The sequence below is a fragment of the Bos grunniens genome, chromosome 1 (assembly GCF_055505025.1).
Source record: "Bos grunniens cultivar Pamir isolate PY7600 chromosome 1, Bosgru_T2T1.0, whole genome shotgun sequence".
In the NCBI taxonomy this organism is placed as follows: domain Eukaryota; kingdom Metazoa; phylum Chordata; class Mammalia; order Artiodactyla; family Bovidae; genus Bos; species Bos grunniens.
The window spans coordinates 97,918,189-97,934,848 of NC_141165.1; the positions used below are offsets into that span (position 1 = coordinate 97,918,189).

General features: G+C 35.2%; 1 protein-coding gene across 46 annotated transcripts in view; it reads left to right on the forward strand.

Annotated features, from left to right (window-relative positions):
• The window catches only part of ZBTB20 (zinc finger and BTB domain containing 20), an 847,908-nt gene that overhangs the window by 392,909 nt on the left and 438,339 nt on the right, over nt 1–16,660 (forward strand). The window lies entirely within an intron of this gene.

The window sequence follows — 16,660 nt, forward strand, 5'->3', positions numbered from 1 at the left end:
CAGCTGGGTTAAGTGAACAATATTATCAAAACACATATATCCACTGAATTTCATATTCTGTGAAAACCTGGAATATGTGCTTTCATCGACAACAAACTGTTTTTGAAATGAGAGTAACTGGCTGGCGAAATAGCATTTGAGAATTGTAATAACTATGAATAACATGGATTTAAAACAAAGGCATAAACATAATTTAAACTAAATTAAGTAATTAATAATTGCAAAGTGCTTTAACAATAAAACATCTTCAAGACAGTAAGAATAATAGTAATAATAGTAATAAAAGTGGAAAGTCTGGTAATCACTCAAAAATTAAATCAGATAACTAGCATAAGTTTTTAGATAATCAGAATTTTAAAATGTAAATATTTAACTTATTTTACCTTCTAATCTATTCCTGAACCATGCAATATTGTACTGGCTACAATTTTTCCTTACTATATCTATTTTATTAGAAAATGACTTCTCTTAATATGTAGAATAGAGCTCAGAAGAAAGTTTAGAAAGTGTATTTTTTAAAGGTTTAATTCCCACTGGATAACATTCTATCCTCAAATTTCAAGAGGCAGCCCCCTTAAAGTTTCTTGTGACTATATGAGGGCACAGTTTGGTCCATTATTTTCAAATAGCAAAGGGCACATTTAAAGCATATGTTCAGAGACTAAACCATCTGCCTGCTTTATTATGAATACCACAGAATTATGAGGACTTGGAAAGGCTCCGAAACTGAACCAGAGTTCTGTACAAGATTTAAAAAAAAAATACAGCACTTTTGTTTTAAAAAGTGCTTTGTAACCACTTACTTTTGCTAAGTATTTCATTAGTTCTTCTGTGAGAGAATTGTATCATTACACCATTTTGATGTATGGGGAGTCAATGGCAAAATGTAGTTGAGTGACATGAACCTATGGCAAGTTAATGGTGATATTTTTGCTCTGATTTAACTCCCTCCATTTAAATGCCTCTTAGAGTTTTGGATTGACTTATCAATAGTGAAACTCACAGTGAACTGAGGAAACATAAAATGGTGACCGCTAGAATAAAAATGAAATCCAGCTGCTAGCTTCTGGACTGTCTACAAATGAGTTTCAAGAGACAAGTAGAGGTCAGACTAAAGAGCATATCTGTAATCCAACTGTGATGTATTCCAAGTATCAATCAACTGTTTGTACCCATGATGGTAGGGGGGGATTAAAAAAAACAAGGGCAACTTGGCATTATTCCTGCATGGTGCTATATATTCTTTTGATATCTGAAAGGATATGAGATCCAGAAATTAATATAACAAAAATCATATTTGTGTCTCAACACAATAATATTTCAGCCCAAAGTGGTTAGATAAGGACAAATTAAGATGAGTGTCACTGTTAAGATGTCCAGTGCCCAATTAGAGTTCTTCTAACTTACCTGAGTTGTTACTAGGATCAGTCTGAGACTAGCTGGATCATTATCAGAAGAAATACAGAAAATAGACTAAACCCATTTTGAATAGAGGCTTTCATTGTTGAAATGACTTATCACTGTTTGTTGCTTAATGAAAATTATTTAAGAAAGTAACACTGGAGGCAGAGGACTAAAGAGTTTCATTGAAGATTTTAAGATATATACATATATATGTATGGAAGAGTCATATAAGTAAATAATTATTCATATATATTTCTGTGCATTCATTTATAATTTTAAAAATAAAAAATATAAATTACACACCTTGTTAGGCTGATTAAACCTAGGAATTGGTTGTTTCTTGTTGTTTTTTTTTTAATACAGTCAGTCTAAAAGACTGAACACACAGATTTTAACACAGCTATAGTTGGCTTTCAAAACTGAAGGATGTCAAAATTAATGGTCTGGTGCCAAAAATACCTATGTTCAAATTCACATGGATATTCTCATAGTAGTAATTTTAATTTTATGCCTCTCTATATTGCAGTCCTACAAATAATCAAATGAATTTATTAGCCCAAAGACTATAAAATATTTCCATTATTTCAAAAGGCTAGTTTTTATTTTATATTTTAGGTGAGTTTTATATATATATGGGCTTCCCTGATAGCTCAGTTAGTAAAGAATCTGCCTACAATGGAGGAGACCCCGGTTTGATTCCTGGGTTGGGAAGATCCCGTGGAGAAGGTAATGGCTACTCACCCCAGTATTCTGGTCTGGAGAATTCCATGGACAGAGGAGCCTGGCAGGCTGCAGTCCATAGGGTCACAAAGAGTTGGACACAACTGATCAACTTTCACACACACACATATATATAAATACGCACAGAGACACATATACTCTTTGTTTTGTTTTTCTCATATATTTCTACCATTCAGTTCCAAAAAGGGAATTAAAATGACTGAGAAAGGAAAAGATGCAAGTAATGCAGTGAAATACATGAAGTAAAAGTAGATAAGAAAGGCAAAAACAAGAAAAGAAACAATAAACAAGGGCAAAGATATAGAGTCAAGAGTGAAGTTGGTACACAAACTACATTCGATGAAGTGCTATACATTTTCCTTTAAATTTGCATGCAGTCAAGTCAAAGAGAAAACCATGGCAAGTTATGCAATTTATAACACTCATAAGAATAATTTAAAAATCTCCATCATTCATTACTAAGGTTCTTGAAGAATGACAGACTCTGAATATTTAGAGAACTCAGTCCTAATGGAGCTTCCACTGAAAATAATTATAGGCTACAGAGACCTAGAGGTCAGGACAGAATCAGCAGTTACACTTTTGTGAGGCACGTGTAGAGGAATAGACTATAGTAATCTCTTTTCAATCCCAGGCGAGAAGTTTCTTGGGAGGAGGAAGGGGAAGCTTCAATTAGTGCAGTTATGTTGGCAAGACCAAGGTTTTATGGAAAATACGGATTTCAGGAGAAATTTTAATAATTATCTCATATAAATGTATGTATACATATATAGTTTAACAAAAAATCAAAAATTTAGAAGGCATCCACTTTTATAATAGCCATTAAAACACATTTTATCAAATAAACCTCTTGAATCAACTCTGCTTCCCTAAATTGTTATTGAAATGTTGCTGTACTCCTGCCATTTTTTTCCTACTTTTACTTGAAGCACACTATCAGTCTTTGTGAAGTTTTAAAAAGAACCTTTTCTGGCTTAAATTGAATGTTTCTTGCCTTTGCGTCCTTCCTTGGTTCATTTTCAAAAGTCTTAGCAAACTACCTGGTCTTTTCATGGCAATTTTGATGGTTAAGTCACATTGAATAGGTCTGTCTTTTCTCCATATTGAAAAAGTAAAGCATAAAGTTTTTGTTTTTTTTTTTTCCCACAATTCCTCTGTAGCACAATCCATAGTATGTAGTCCAAGGACCACCTGTATCAGAATTACCTAGGATGTTTGTCAAAATGAAGATCCCTGGACCCTATTCCTGAATTTCTGAATTAGAAGCTCTGAGATTAGAGTCTGAGGATCTGCAATTTAGGAAGTTACCCGGGTTAGTTACATACACTAAAGTTGGAAAACCACTCTTACAAGATTGTGACTTTAAAATTTCTAGTATATAAGTATAAAATGGTAGAATTTCCACTCTATAGTTGATGAGAGCTAATTATGTATAACACAGGCCAAAACACTAAGGCATATTAGGTGATGATGGATGGCCTTTTCGTGAGACTGGGAAGATCAAGCTTAGAAAAACATTCTGAATTTGTTTGAACCCTTCAAGTCATATCTCACCATTACAGGAAGATGTTCTTAAAATTTTTAGCTGTCATTTACTGAAAGCTACTATGTGCTAAGTCATGTGTTGCATCTGGGTAGTAGAGATACAAAGATGAAAAAGAACAACTCCATCCATTGTCTGAAAAAATGCATATTCTAGGATAATTTATTACTACTAAGATATTATCTTCTCTGTGCTAGGATAAGTATGAATTGCACATAATATTCTCTTGAGTAAAACTGAAGATTCCCATTGTATTATATCAGTATGAATTTATACTTGATAGAAATTTTATATAATAAACCCTGGTACAACTTGGAAGCTGCAAAATGCAAGAAACCATTGTCGGTTCCTCCTTCTTCCCCTCAGCAATAGACTGCATCCCCCAGTACTGAAATGGGAGGTGTCGTGGGGACCTACTAATTCCATCTTTGTCCTCTATCAGTGATTTGATACTGGGATTCCTTTTGAGAGGAGGAAAGGGATATGTAAGTAAATGCATCTGACGTTATGAAGACTTGTATGTCCTTTTCTACTGCCTCATCTAAGGCCTCAGCTGACCTGTAGGAAATGCTGGAGCCTAGCCTCCCTTGTTGGCAGGTAGGGCAAAATATGGAGGAACTTGAGTGATCCTGCCTCGTACCCTGCTCCAAAGTGTCATTAGTACCAGGAATTGGTATCAACAGGCTAAAAGAGACATTTTATGCATAAAGGAATCTGGTAGCTGGTCTGAGGAACAGGATAGAACTTGCAGTTTCATTGATGATTCATGTTTTCCTGGAAAAGTACTGGAGACACTCTCCCCTCTTATTATTTCCAGAACAATATGAGAAATATTGTGAGACCTTCCATATCTTTTTTCTTTTCCTTCCCTTTTCTTCAACATATATTTGCTATGTATTTAGTGCCATGCTTTCTTTTAGGAACTTTAGGGATAGAGTGATGAATAAAGTTTCTACTTTTCGGAAATCTATATTAGGGTATATAATGTATTAGGGTTAGAAGGGGAATAAAATTACTAAATGTAAAATGTAGAGTAATGCAAGTATAATATGATTCATTTTAAGAACATTGCTTGCTGCACCCTCCATGACATATATATATATATATATATATGTATATACATGTATCTGTGTGTGTGCATGTGTGTATAAATACCTATTTCTTGATGCATTTATAGACTTCACTGGAGAACAGACTAGTCAATCCAGGACTCTGCTTATTGTGGGAAGCTTTTTTTCATAGGGACCTGCACAAAATATAAGGGGAAAAACAAGCACACTACAAGGATCAATATGTGTGCACGGTCAAATGCAAGACCGTTCTTTTCCATCTTTTTGCTTACTTGTGTGTATGTTTCCTGGGTTTTGTTTTTGTTGTTTAAGATCTAAATGCTAGGCACTTCAGACACCCTGGGGTCTAAGAGTTAGGGTCAATCTTCAAATAAACAAAGTAAAGATGACAAACGACTAATAATAGTATGTGCCTTGATAAGGGTCTATGAGGGATGCAGTACTGTCCTAGAAGAGATCAGAGCATAGGCAACAGGAAAGGTTTCCCAGAGGGATTCAGGTTTTAACTTAGACTAACAATGCAACAGTAAAACAAAACAAAAATATTTTTTAAAGTAAACTAATTTTCACCTGATCACAAAGGTATGACCCCAGTGTGTCACCTAATATGTATCCATGATGAAAATATTCTAGACAATAAGACAACCTATATTTTTTTTTTAAAAAAAGGGAGTATTGGAAATCATTGGTTAACTCAGCACTTGAGAGAAACCATTGTTAACGTTCATATGAAACTTTTTGAATGCGTATTATGTTCCAGAGTTATGCCAGCCAGCCACGGTCTTCTCAGAAGGGAACATTTTAATTAGCAGGCAATATGAATAGAAGCAACTCAAACTTTAACTCCTGTTGGCTGTCTTCAGATTTGGTATTACAAACCAGCTGGGTCCCACCTGGAGTTAGCGTAGCTAGGAGAGCATATATGAGTGTTCTCCGGAACAAACATGGCACCTGCTGCCGCCCTCACCTAGAGAGGTGTGAAAGTCAGGTTCGTTGACTGCTTCTTCTCAGCCTGTGTGACCTTGGGCGAGTTATTTGGCCTCTCTGTGTCTTGGTGTCCTTCTCTGTCAAATTGGATTACTAACAGTATATACCTCACAAGATATTTTGAGAAATGAATAAGATAATGCATATAAAGTGCGAATCACAGCTCTTGGCACCTAGTGTAGTATTCAGTAAGTGCTGTCATTAATATGATGCTGACTACTATTACTATTACAGTTATTTTCATTGCCAAGGAAACTTGCTGAAAACAGATTTTGTCCAGTGCATCTGCATTGTCACTACTGACAAAACAACTCAAAACACACTTCTTACTGAGGGTGGGACAGAGATATCATCTTTGCCACACACATTAAGAATCTGAATATATAGCTGAAAATTATAATATAATTCAGGAGATAAAATGACATTATGCAGACTAATTTTCTGTTTCTAGATAGAAATGATGTTTAAATCTGCCTTAAATGCCCTTCCTGTTACAGGTTTTGTTTCAACAATTTGTGGCTAACTAGGTTTGTTTAATTAAAGAAACTTTAAATCCAAAGCCCTAATGTTTTTCACATAGTACTGTATTTTTTATACCATCAGTGACTGAAAAAGATTAGAAACATAACTTGACCTAATGAGGCATCTTCAGGAAGGAGAGACTTCTACATTGTCAAGATCTGTATTTTAACATGATAGTGAACAAAAATATCTAGCCTAGCAGTGCCACATGTTAGGTGCTTAAATACATATTTTGAATTGACTTACAATTTGCAAGAAAAAGCACATGAACATCAGTGTAGATGTTCTATAGAAGTGTAAATGATTTTAAGAGAAAGACTGCACAGTAGAAAAACAATATATTAGAAAAATTCATTTGTGTGGAATCTTGACAACATATTATGTTAACTTTATAAAATAGTAGGCTTGCCTCAGTATGAAAGGCAGAAATGTACAGTGAAAAGAATGTAGACTTTGTAGTTGCACAGCCATGTATTTGGTTATTCCCTCCACTATTTGCATATTATATAATCATGGATACATTATGTCTTGTGGCTAAGTCCTTAAACAGAAAATGGGGCAATAATGGCCTCATTGCATGGTAAGTTTGTGTAGTGCCTAGAAGAGTTCTTCGAGCATGATAGATAAATTATATCTATTGACAATGGCAATAACAACAATAAGATAGAAAAACCCTGTGTACAATAAATATAAGCCTATTATGTGTAGAATATATATATATGATTCATATGAATTGGTATATACATTCCAATATAATAAATACTAATACCTGAAATTGCCTTGCTTAATATTTGACATACCATCAAAGTGCTACATGTAAATTTTACCTATTTAAATGCTATTATGAAAAGGTCTGCCTTATTTATTTTAGTTAAATGAAGATAAAATTAAAAAATCTAAAACCAACTCTATCTTTTGAAGAATGACAATAAAAGCAAAAGCCACCAAAAGATCTGTTACTAACATAGTCAAATAATTTGAACTTAATGCAAATAAAGAGCAGGGAAAATACTCCATTTCAAATGATAGAAAAAGTGAATTAACTTGAGAGACTCTTAGGTGACCCTTAATCTGGATAGTATTAATTGGAAGCATTTTAAAGATCATAGGGCTATTATTTCTAGTTTCTGTGGTAGCTACATATGGAAAATGGCTGCAGATATTCACAATACAAAAATAGTTCATTGCTAAATTCGAAATTCTGTTAATGTCACAAACAGTGGGATGTGAAACACAAATGAATTGTGCTGACAGTTGAGTCCCAAGCTGCCTATTTTTTTTTCCCTCAGAGCTGCCCATATTTGGCTTTATATTTTCTCCAGTCCTAATTTAACCCATCAATATTTGTATTTTCTGAAGCTAGCACCACCTTGGAGCAGACCACTTTTAAGGATTTTATTCCTAAATGCGTCTGGTTCCTAGGAATTTTGCTCTTACTGCTTTTCTTCCTACTGATAGGTATTCTTGAATCTTTCTTTACCTCTCACCTTAGAGTCAGAGTTTCAATCACTGTTTAACCTACAGGCTTCTAGGGCGTGGGATTGTTCTTTACTCCTTCTCTCTGGAGTAACATGTCTTTCTATTTTTCTTCATCTGCTGGACACATTTCTTCTCCGTGTTGCTTTGACTTCCTGTCATCCTGATAACCTACATTCATTTCCTGCTATAGTTTTTTTTTTAATTTGTTTTTCTAAATGTCACTCTTATCCTGTTTGGTGGAAGATCTTTATGATCCTAGATTTGGGGAACAAAACTAGATACACTATTTTATGAACTGAATAAAGCTCCCTTTTAAATACAGCAATTTGATATAGCCATAAGCTAGCTTGACTTTGGGAAAATGTCATTTTAAAATATCTCTAAAATGCATTGTCAAAATGACCAAGTTATTTTGGCTTAATGGATTTTGTAGCTTGGACACCAAACCTACCTCACAGAGCAACAGTCCAGGTGAAATATATTTTATCTGCATTTTACTACAGACAGTGATTTGGCTACCATTTATTGAGTGACCTCTCTGCACCAAGAATTTTACATAAAATTCTTAAAACAGTCCTGTGATATAGCTACCATTATCTTCACTTAATAGATTAGAAAACTTTGACCTAGAGAGGTTAAATAACTTGTTAAGGGGTGGAAATGGGATACACACCCAAGGTTCTAAGACGCCAAAACTCATCTTTCCTCCTTTACCACATTCTTGTGCCTGGTTATGTATTTATATTTTGGTAATGGGAAAGAAGTTTGTAGTATAATTTAATTGGGGGCATAGCCAATTTCCTCAAAGCAAACAAAGTAACGATGAGATTTCACTGTTATCCTTTCTATAGAAATATGAGCCTCAGGTTGCGGAGTCACTAGATCTGCAGAAGGCTGAAGCTCATGAATGTAGGTAACTTCTGTACTGCTCCCTTTGGTTTCAAGAGACAGGTTATTACTAGTTCTGAATAAACTGGAGCTTAAAATGGGTGGTTCATAGACCAGGGATTTCAGGTTTCCCCTCAAAAGTCTCCGGTGACTTCTCCTAGTTATTTTCTCCAAAATTGAAATCTGATGATTTTTCTCAGCAAATGTATTCTGTGATCTTTTCTCCCACCAAATTTCCAAAGAATTGTTATTAGTAGTACTTGTATTAGTACCTTTATAAAGTAAACACGTAATGCAGTTTTAATACATTCATCATCTATATGTTTATCTTATGAGGCACTAATACTATTTTGCTTTTATATAGCACTTCATGGTTTACAGTTTGGAAAATACATACCAAAGAGATAGCATTTAGGAGGACATTGCCCTTTCCTTGGGCTCACTTCAGATGGGGATATACAATGTAGCTGGAGTTTGGACATGCAGTAAAGCAGTGGCAGGACTACCCTCCTGCCGAGATTGAGAATCGTTACTTTCCAGATTAATACTTGGTATTTGCCCTGTGCAGTTGGACCATTCAGTTTGCCCATTTGCAATCCAAATCCTAAGACCTTGCTTTGAGCAAGGACTTGAATGTTAGTGTAGATAGGCCTAATTTATCTCTTTGCCACAACCACTTAACTTCATTTGGGTCAAAACCTCCAAGAGGAACTCTGGAAATTTCACTAGCATTTAGAGTGAAATTTTAGCTTAAAAAAAGAAAAGAAAAGAAAAACAGTAACAAGAGCCCTGGAACCATCTTTCTTCAATATTCCCCAGAGAAGAAAAATATAAAAACCTTATTGTATGATGCTAAGTTTTGGTTTACACATCATGAGTGCTCTTCTTAGCTTGCAAACTCACCCTTCCTCTACTCCCAATGAATGTTCAGTTTCCTTCTCGAATTCTGGCTATTGCCAATTTTGATATATGTCTTCACTATTATTTAATACTCTAAATTTAAAATAGATGTTTCATTCTTACTGTTTTTGAAGATTCAGGAGGCTTTATTTATCTAAAATTACTGTAAAACTCAGCCCCAAATCCTGTTTTTTAAACAAATAAATATTGCCATTTTTTACAAGTCTGAATACCATAGGCTATTTTTACCCTTTTTCTTTATCCCATAGTTCAGCTTTTATTCTTCTCTGTACAGCATACAGTCCAAGAAATATAAGTGAAAATGAACAATTCCAGAAGGTTAGCATAGGAAAATTTCCTATTCTTAGTTGTATTCAAAATGTTGTTTCTAACCTATCATTTTCAGCAATGTATTATAATATTACATAAATATTAAGATATATTCCCAGATATTTGTTATCAAAAATATGGAGGAAAATTCCACACATAAATGTCCCAACTCCTTGCCCTACCCCAGATGAATTTTGGACATGAGAAAGTTTCTTTCCAACAGTGGGATGTCATGTTATGCTTGATGAATTTTAACATTTGTATCCCTTGGTGCTCATATTTGTGAAGAATATTAAAGACTTATGACTTCTTTTTCCTTTTAGCTGCACATGGCTCAATCTAATAAATTTTAAATACAGAATCAATATGGTTATAATCCCAATCATACCACATTTAAAAAGCAATGTTCTAGACTGTGTTTCTCTGCCCGCATGACTCCACAAAGAAAGCAAAACCAAACAAAACTTTCCTTAAAACAGAGTAAAATGTGACTTGCAAAAACTGTTTTAAAAAGTGGTTTCAACAGTGAAGAACAACCAATTTCGCAAACACCATGGTAGCCATTTCAAGCTGTAGAGTGGACAGTATACAGGAAAAATCAATAAAGGGAAAAAAATCTCTGTCACATATGAAACCTAAAAATAACATTAAAGACCAGTTCCCTCTCTATTCATCTATTATTGCATTCCACTAAAATGTGCTGGAAAAAAAAAAAATCAGCCAACTTCTACTAAAATGAAGTGTCCAGGCGAGCAAGTCTGTAAATAATTAAAAGAATAGATTAGAAGAGAGGAAATGGTCTGGGAAGAGTGAGGATGAGGAAGAGATCAAGCACTTAAAATGTTGAATGTACCAGAACCAGAAAACAGGGAGAGGAAGAACTTGTTCTTCAAAAGAAGATACTTTCCATCCTTCATAGCAACACAGACTTGATAGTCTGATAATAGAAGCCCTTTGGGTAGGACCAGTGGGAAGAACACAGTCTTCACAAAGCCTTCACTAAATGTTCAATTGCCCAGTGCAATCTGATCGACATGTCCTTATTTCTAGAATTGAGTAAAACAAATCAACATGAACAACATATGGTTTAATAGTTAACTTTTAGAACAAGGGACAGGGAGATGCTTTTATGCCCAGGCCCAGTGTTCATTTATTACTAAAGTCTGTTCTGAGACCATTTGCAGCTTTCCAGAGAGTCTGACTTTGGCTTAATTAACGCTTTGTTCTGTAGTCTCCATTAATACTTGTGAATCTTTGTGATAAAACATCTTCTAGAATCCAAAGTATTAGTATTAATATCATTATTAATATTATTATTATTCCTTTCTTATGTTGGTAATTCTCTCTCCATTTTCTTATTCCAGAAATAAGTCAAAATTTTTGAATACACAGAGTTTCTCTGAAAAAGTTTGTGTTTTCTTCCAAGTTGGAAATTTGTGATATTTGAAATACCTGGATTTTTTTAATGACCAGAGACAGAAAAGATCCTAGAGACAGAAAGGTCTGCAAAGAAAGAGGACAAAGGAAGGGAAAGAATTGTGTATTTAGGCTGATTCAATCTTCAGGGCTCTATTATTTGGCTAGTGGTCTTTTTATTAAGATATCTGCTATCTCAGAATTCTAATCAGACTTTCCCTCTGTAACTAAGAGACTCTCCAACTTTTAGCATTTCCTTAGCTCCTCAAGAGTAACCACGGACTAGGGTTTGGTATACCTTAATGAATGGGCATTGGGTTATGAACAAGTACTAAGGAAAAAAATAACAAGAAAATTGAAGGCAAATATGCAACTGTTGGAAGTACCTGGTATGGAATTTCTGTTAGCAATATAGCTAAAGTAAACAGTAACAATAATAACAATTAAAAAACAAAACAACCATTCTTCTCACTCCCCTCTCCCTGTTTTCATTTAAAAACAACTACCATCATAAAAATAGCCCAGGAAAGAGAAAGAACTCATGTCTGTATTTTTGGTGTATGATCACATATCTTTATTGTAGTTCCACAGAAGCCACACATTAACAGAGTTATTCATCCCTGATGTTTCTCAGAGATCATCTTTGTGTATGTCTCCATAGCTGTTATGATAGTGTTACTATTTACTCTTCTTCATTTTCTCCTTTTATTTGGGCTCTTTTTTTTTTTTCTTGTGAAAGAGGCTCTTTCTCTAGCCTCTTTAAACATGTTCACCATTTCACTAGGACAGATGGGTCCTTCTATATGATGCCTTTTAAAGTGATAAGATAGTAGGAATAGATTTCGAACAATATTTTACCAGCACTGTTGAAAAATTAGCAACTGTATATTCTATATACACACACAGACGCTGCATAAAATGCAAATTCTATTCATGTCTGATCTCTTCTGCATTTATATAGTGACTATTGCTGTAGCATCTAAGCACTTTATGCTATTTCCTCTTATTATTATTTACCACCTGATCATTTCAAAGTGCTTTTTACAATCAGAGAATTTCATTAACAACCCATTCCCTTGCTCTTTGTTTTTCTGCACCCTTGCATGTAAAGCTATCAAGCATCTTAGTAGCTATATCAGATAAATTACAGTGAAAAGATAGAATGCTGCTGACAGGGGGATAGAGGGGAAAAAAAACATTCCAAAACATCTTCTGAAATCCCTTTTGTGTTTTATACCATCCAAACAATAATATTGTAGAAGTTATATATATATATATATATATATATATGTTTGAGTGAACATATATATATATATATGTTTGAGTGAAAACTCAACCACTAGATACTTTCATTTCTCATGGTTTCCACCATTGCAATAATCAGAAATGTGACATGACCAAGGGGAGTACTTGTCTGCAGTTCACACATACAGAAGTCTGGGCACTTGAACCTTCTCACTGTAGAAAGCTTGTGATTTCTTATTGCTTCTTGAGCTGCCTTTAGCCCAGAATTATAGAAGTCAATCCATTTTAAAATCCAAAAAGCTACTGTTATACTTTTTTAAGCTGAGAGATAGAGACTTGTTTATAAAAAGGTTCATTGTGATTATAGATGAAAGTGCGTGGTTGGTACTTTAACAGTTTGATTGAATTAAAATCAAGTTCATTCTGGGGTTTCCTTCTCAGCTTTACTCCTTGCTTTCTCTTTGACTCTAAGCTAATTGCATAACCTCTGGTTGACTTGTGCCTCATCTACACATTCAAAGTGAAATTCAGAAATGAGGTTATTAATCTAACTAATGTACACTGTAATATTATTTCTCTGTTTCTGCTAGAGAATTTGAGATTTCTGACTTAAGCAGATAGCAATAAAAACTAACACAATATCCTTTTGTTCTTAGAGAACAACCCTATGAAGTAGACGGGCTTGCCAGGTGGTGCTAATGGTAAATAACCCACCTGCCAATGCAGGAGATGTAAGAGATGCAGGTTGATCCTTGAGTGAAAAGATTCCCTGGAGGAGGGCATGGCAGCCCACTGCAGTATTCTTGCCTGGAGAATCCCATGGATAGAGGAGCCTAGAGGGCTACAGTCCATAGAATCGCAAAGAGTTGGACATGACTAAAGCAACTTAGCGCACACACACACACAGATGAAGTAGACACATCAGAATCACCTGGAAATTATCTGAATCACATGGACCGCTTGTTAAAAATGCAAACTGCTAGGCCCTACTTTCAGGGTTTCTGATTCTGAGTCTAGCGGTAGGGACTGATAATTTGCATTTCTAACAAGTTCCCAAGTGATGCTGGTGGGGACCACACTTTTAAAATCACTTCACTAAGGGAGATGTAGCTTCAGTACAGAAAAGGAAACTGATGTAGCCTCAACTCATGGCAGTAAAGTGGCAGAGTACAGACAGAAACCTGACTTTTGACTTGAAATCTCACTTGGTTACAACATACATTTCCTCTTTACTTCTACTACTTCTTTGTTTGGAATGGCTTTTGGTTGCAATGAATCCTGTATGAAATAGCATTGTAAGGGAATATTCGGCCATTGGATTTTCCCCTTGGGTCTAGTAGCTACTCATTAGATTTGTGAAAGAAAAGAAGGAGGACTTTCCAAATTTTATTGATTAGCTTTGGTATGAAGGGCTTTTAAGGCCAGCTTTATATTTCCCTTTTGGAGATGAGAGTGATAAATGAGGGTCTTTGTGTTCACTCATCATAGCCTGTAAATAGATATGAATGGGTGTCTCTTTGATTGGACTTGTGACCATATTCTGCTATAACAATGCTTTTTAAAAACTTTCACATATATATTACTTTTCCAATAGTCTTGATGAAGGAACATAGCAAGGAATATGTAGTGGGGCTAGGGAAAAGCAACTACAAAGAGACTGAGCATGGTGCAGTGGTTTGCAATCCAGGCTGCATATTATAATCACCCAGGAGAGCTTGGAAATGAACACACGTATTTGCATCCCATGCACAAGAAATTCTGGTTAGTTGTTCTGAGGATAGGGACTGAGTATCGATTTTACTTCCCAGTTGATTCTAGTGTGCAGTCTGGGTTAAGAACTATTGGCCTTGTGGTGAAGAGCCTGGATTTTGAAATCAGACAGATCTTAGTTCATATACTGGCTCTTCTATTTAGTTACTGTGCAACTTAAATAAGTTACTTATTCTCTGTCAGCTTTAGCTTTCTCACCGGTATAATGCAAATTATAATAGTTGCCTTGTCGGATATTTGTGAGAGTTAAATGAGATGATGCATTTAAATATTTGACATAGTTCTAGGCTTGTGGTACAAGTATATTATATGTTTACTGCTTTTATTATATTTCACTTTGGCTTCCTTATTGATAAAGTGAGGAGGCACTTTAGTATGAAAGAAAATGCAGATATCTTGGGATTCTCTGTGGATACTTGGTTGTCACCTTATCCACGGTATCCTGCTCAGTTCCATCTTGCCTTTTCACTTCCTAAACATGCATATTTTGTTAGGCACTGTCTTTGAAAGACATATTTTACCAAATATTTGGTATATTTACAACTATATTTACTACTCTCTCCTTGTTTTCCACCAAGATTGAGAACTTGATGAACAAATTGAGATGAACTTGATGAGAACTTGATAGAAAAAATTCACTGAAATTCCCATATAGGATATTGGAAGTGTGGTGCATGGTTGACATATAAATTTAAAAAACAATGGCAAAGCTTTATAAACCTACAAAATTAATATGGCCCTACAGTTGATTGCTATTTTTCTGCCATCACTCACTCTCAGAGTTCATTCCTTGGTAGCTTTCATCTCAGAGAAAGAAGGCTACACAGATCCCACTGCTTGAAGATTGTGCCATCTTGTTGGTTGTGGTGATTTAGTTGCTAAGTAATGTCTGACTGTTGCGACCCCATAGGCTGTAGCCCTCCAGGCTCCTCTGTCTTGGGATATTCCAGACAAGAATACTGGAGTGGGTTGCCATTTCCTTCTCGAGGGGATCTTCCCAACCCAGGGATGGAACCTGAGTCTCCTGTCTCCTGCACTGCAGGTAGTCTCCTGCATTGCAGGTGGATTCTTTACCGACTCAGCCACCAGGGAGGTCCCTATGCCACCTTGTTAATTACCTTTCTTTTCCTGGATTTCCTCCTGTAAGTCTTAAAGAAGCTTTAGTACACAAATGAGTAGTAAGAATTTCTGAGAGTAATCATGGTTCTCTTAAGCAATTTTTGCTTATCTCTACCTATGTTTTCTAGGTTATGTTTTGTATCTCCAGTTTTAAAAATTAGATCCTTGTATCTCTCTTCAAGTATATAAATTATGTTTTTGGATAGACAGAGAGGAATTATTTGACTGTCCAATAAAAGTACAGATGGTTCCATTTTCCTTGACTCATCTCACAGCACACATTAGTCAGGTCACATGCCTATTTGGGAATTTTTGTAGCACTAGGTCACTTGCTTAGCTTTAGGGCAAATAAAAGACTATTTGCCTGGCTTTTAAGTTTGTGGATCTTACACTGTGCCTGGCATGGAGATAGGAAGGACATTTTTTTTCCATTAAGCTTTTTCACTGTGTTTTGAAAGGAAAAGTTGAAACAGAGTCCCTACTGAGATTTTAACATGTTCCATGGTGGTAACCATAGGAAATAGGGAAACAGAAAATTTTTGGACAGAAGGAAGCCAAGGAGTCCATCTCAGCCTGTCCTCAACTCTCAGATACCAGTTGGACTCTACAGTATTATTTTTATCTAGGTGTACATCCATTGCTTTGTGTTTCTATAGCTTGCCATCTGATAGAAGGGAAACGTTGCTACCAATCATCACTAAAAAGGTTGCTCTCGAAACTGTACTTAGATCCCTCTTCTGGACAAATCAATGGAAACATTCATTTAGATTTTAATAATGCTAAATCATGGAAGGCTTTTATTTGGAAAAATAAATTTTGATGTTTAAAGAAATTCTCATAGGGTGTTACAATAGAGCCTATGTAAACTTCAGTTTTAGAGAGCAGTACTTGTTTCACACAAAGATATATAAACACAGAATAATGAAATTTTTCTTCATTATACTCAGGGTGCTTAAATTCATACAAGGAGGCACCTTCCTCCATGTTTACATACCCACCACCTACTCTTCTCTTCCTCTGGCTGCCCCCCTGCCCTAACCTCTGGGGATCAAAAATACTGAAATCAAACCCACCTCGCATTTCTGAAAGGTTTTCTAATGCTATTTAAGTGAAGTGTTTAATAAATAGGTCTACTGGCACTCTTCTCTAAAAACTTAAATATGAAGATTTTTAAGGGGGGAAGGCATATTTTTGAAATAATCCAATCTGATAGAACCCTATTGAGAATTCACCAGTTTGTTAATTT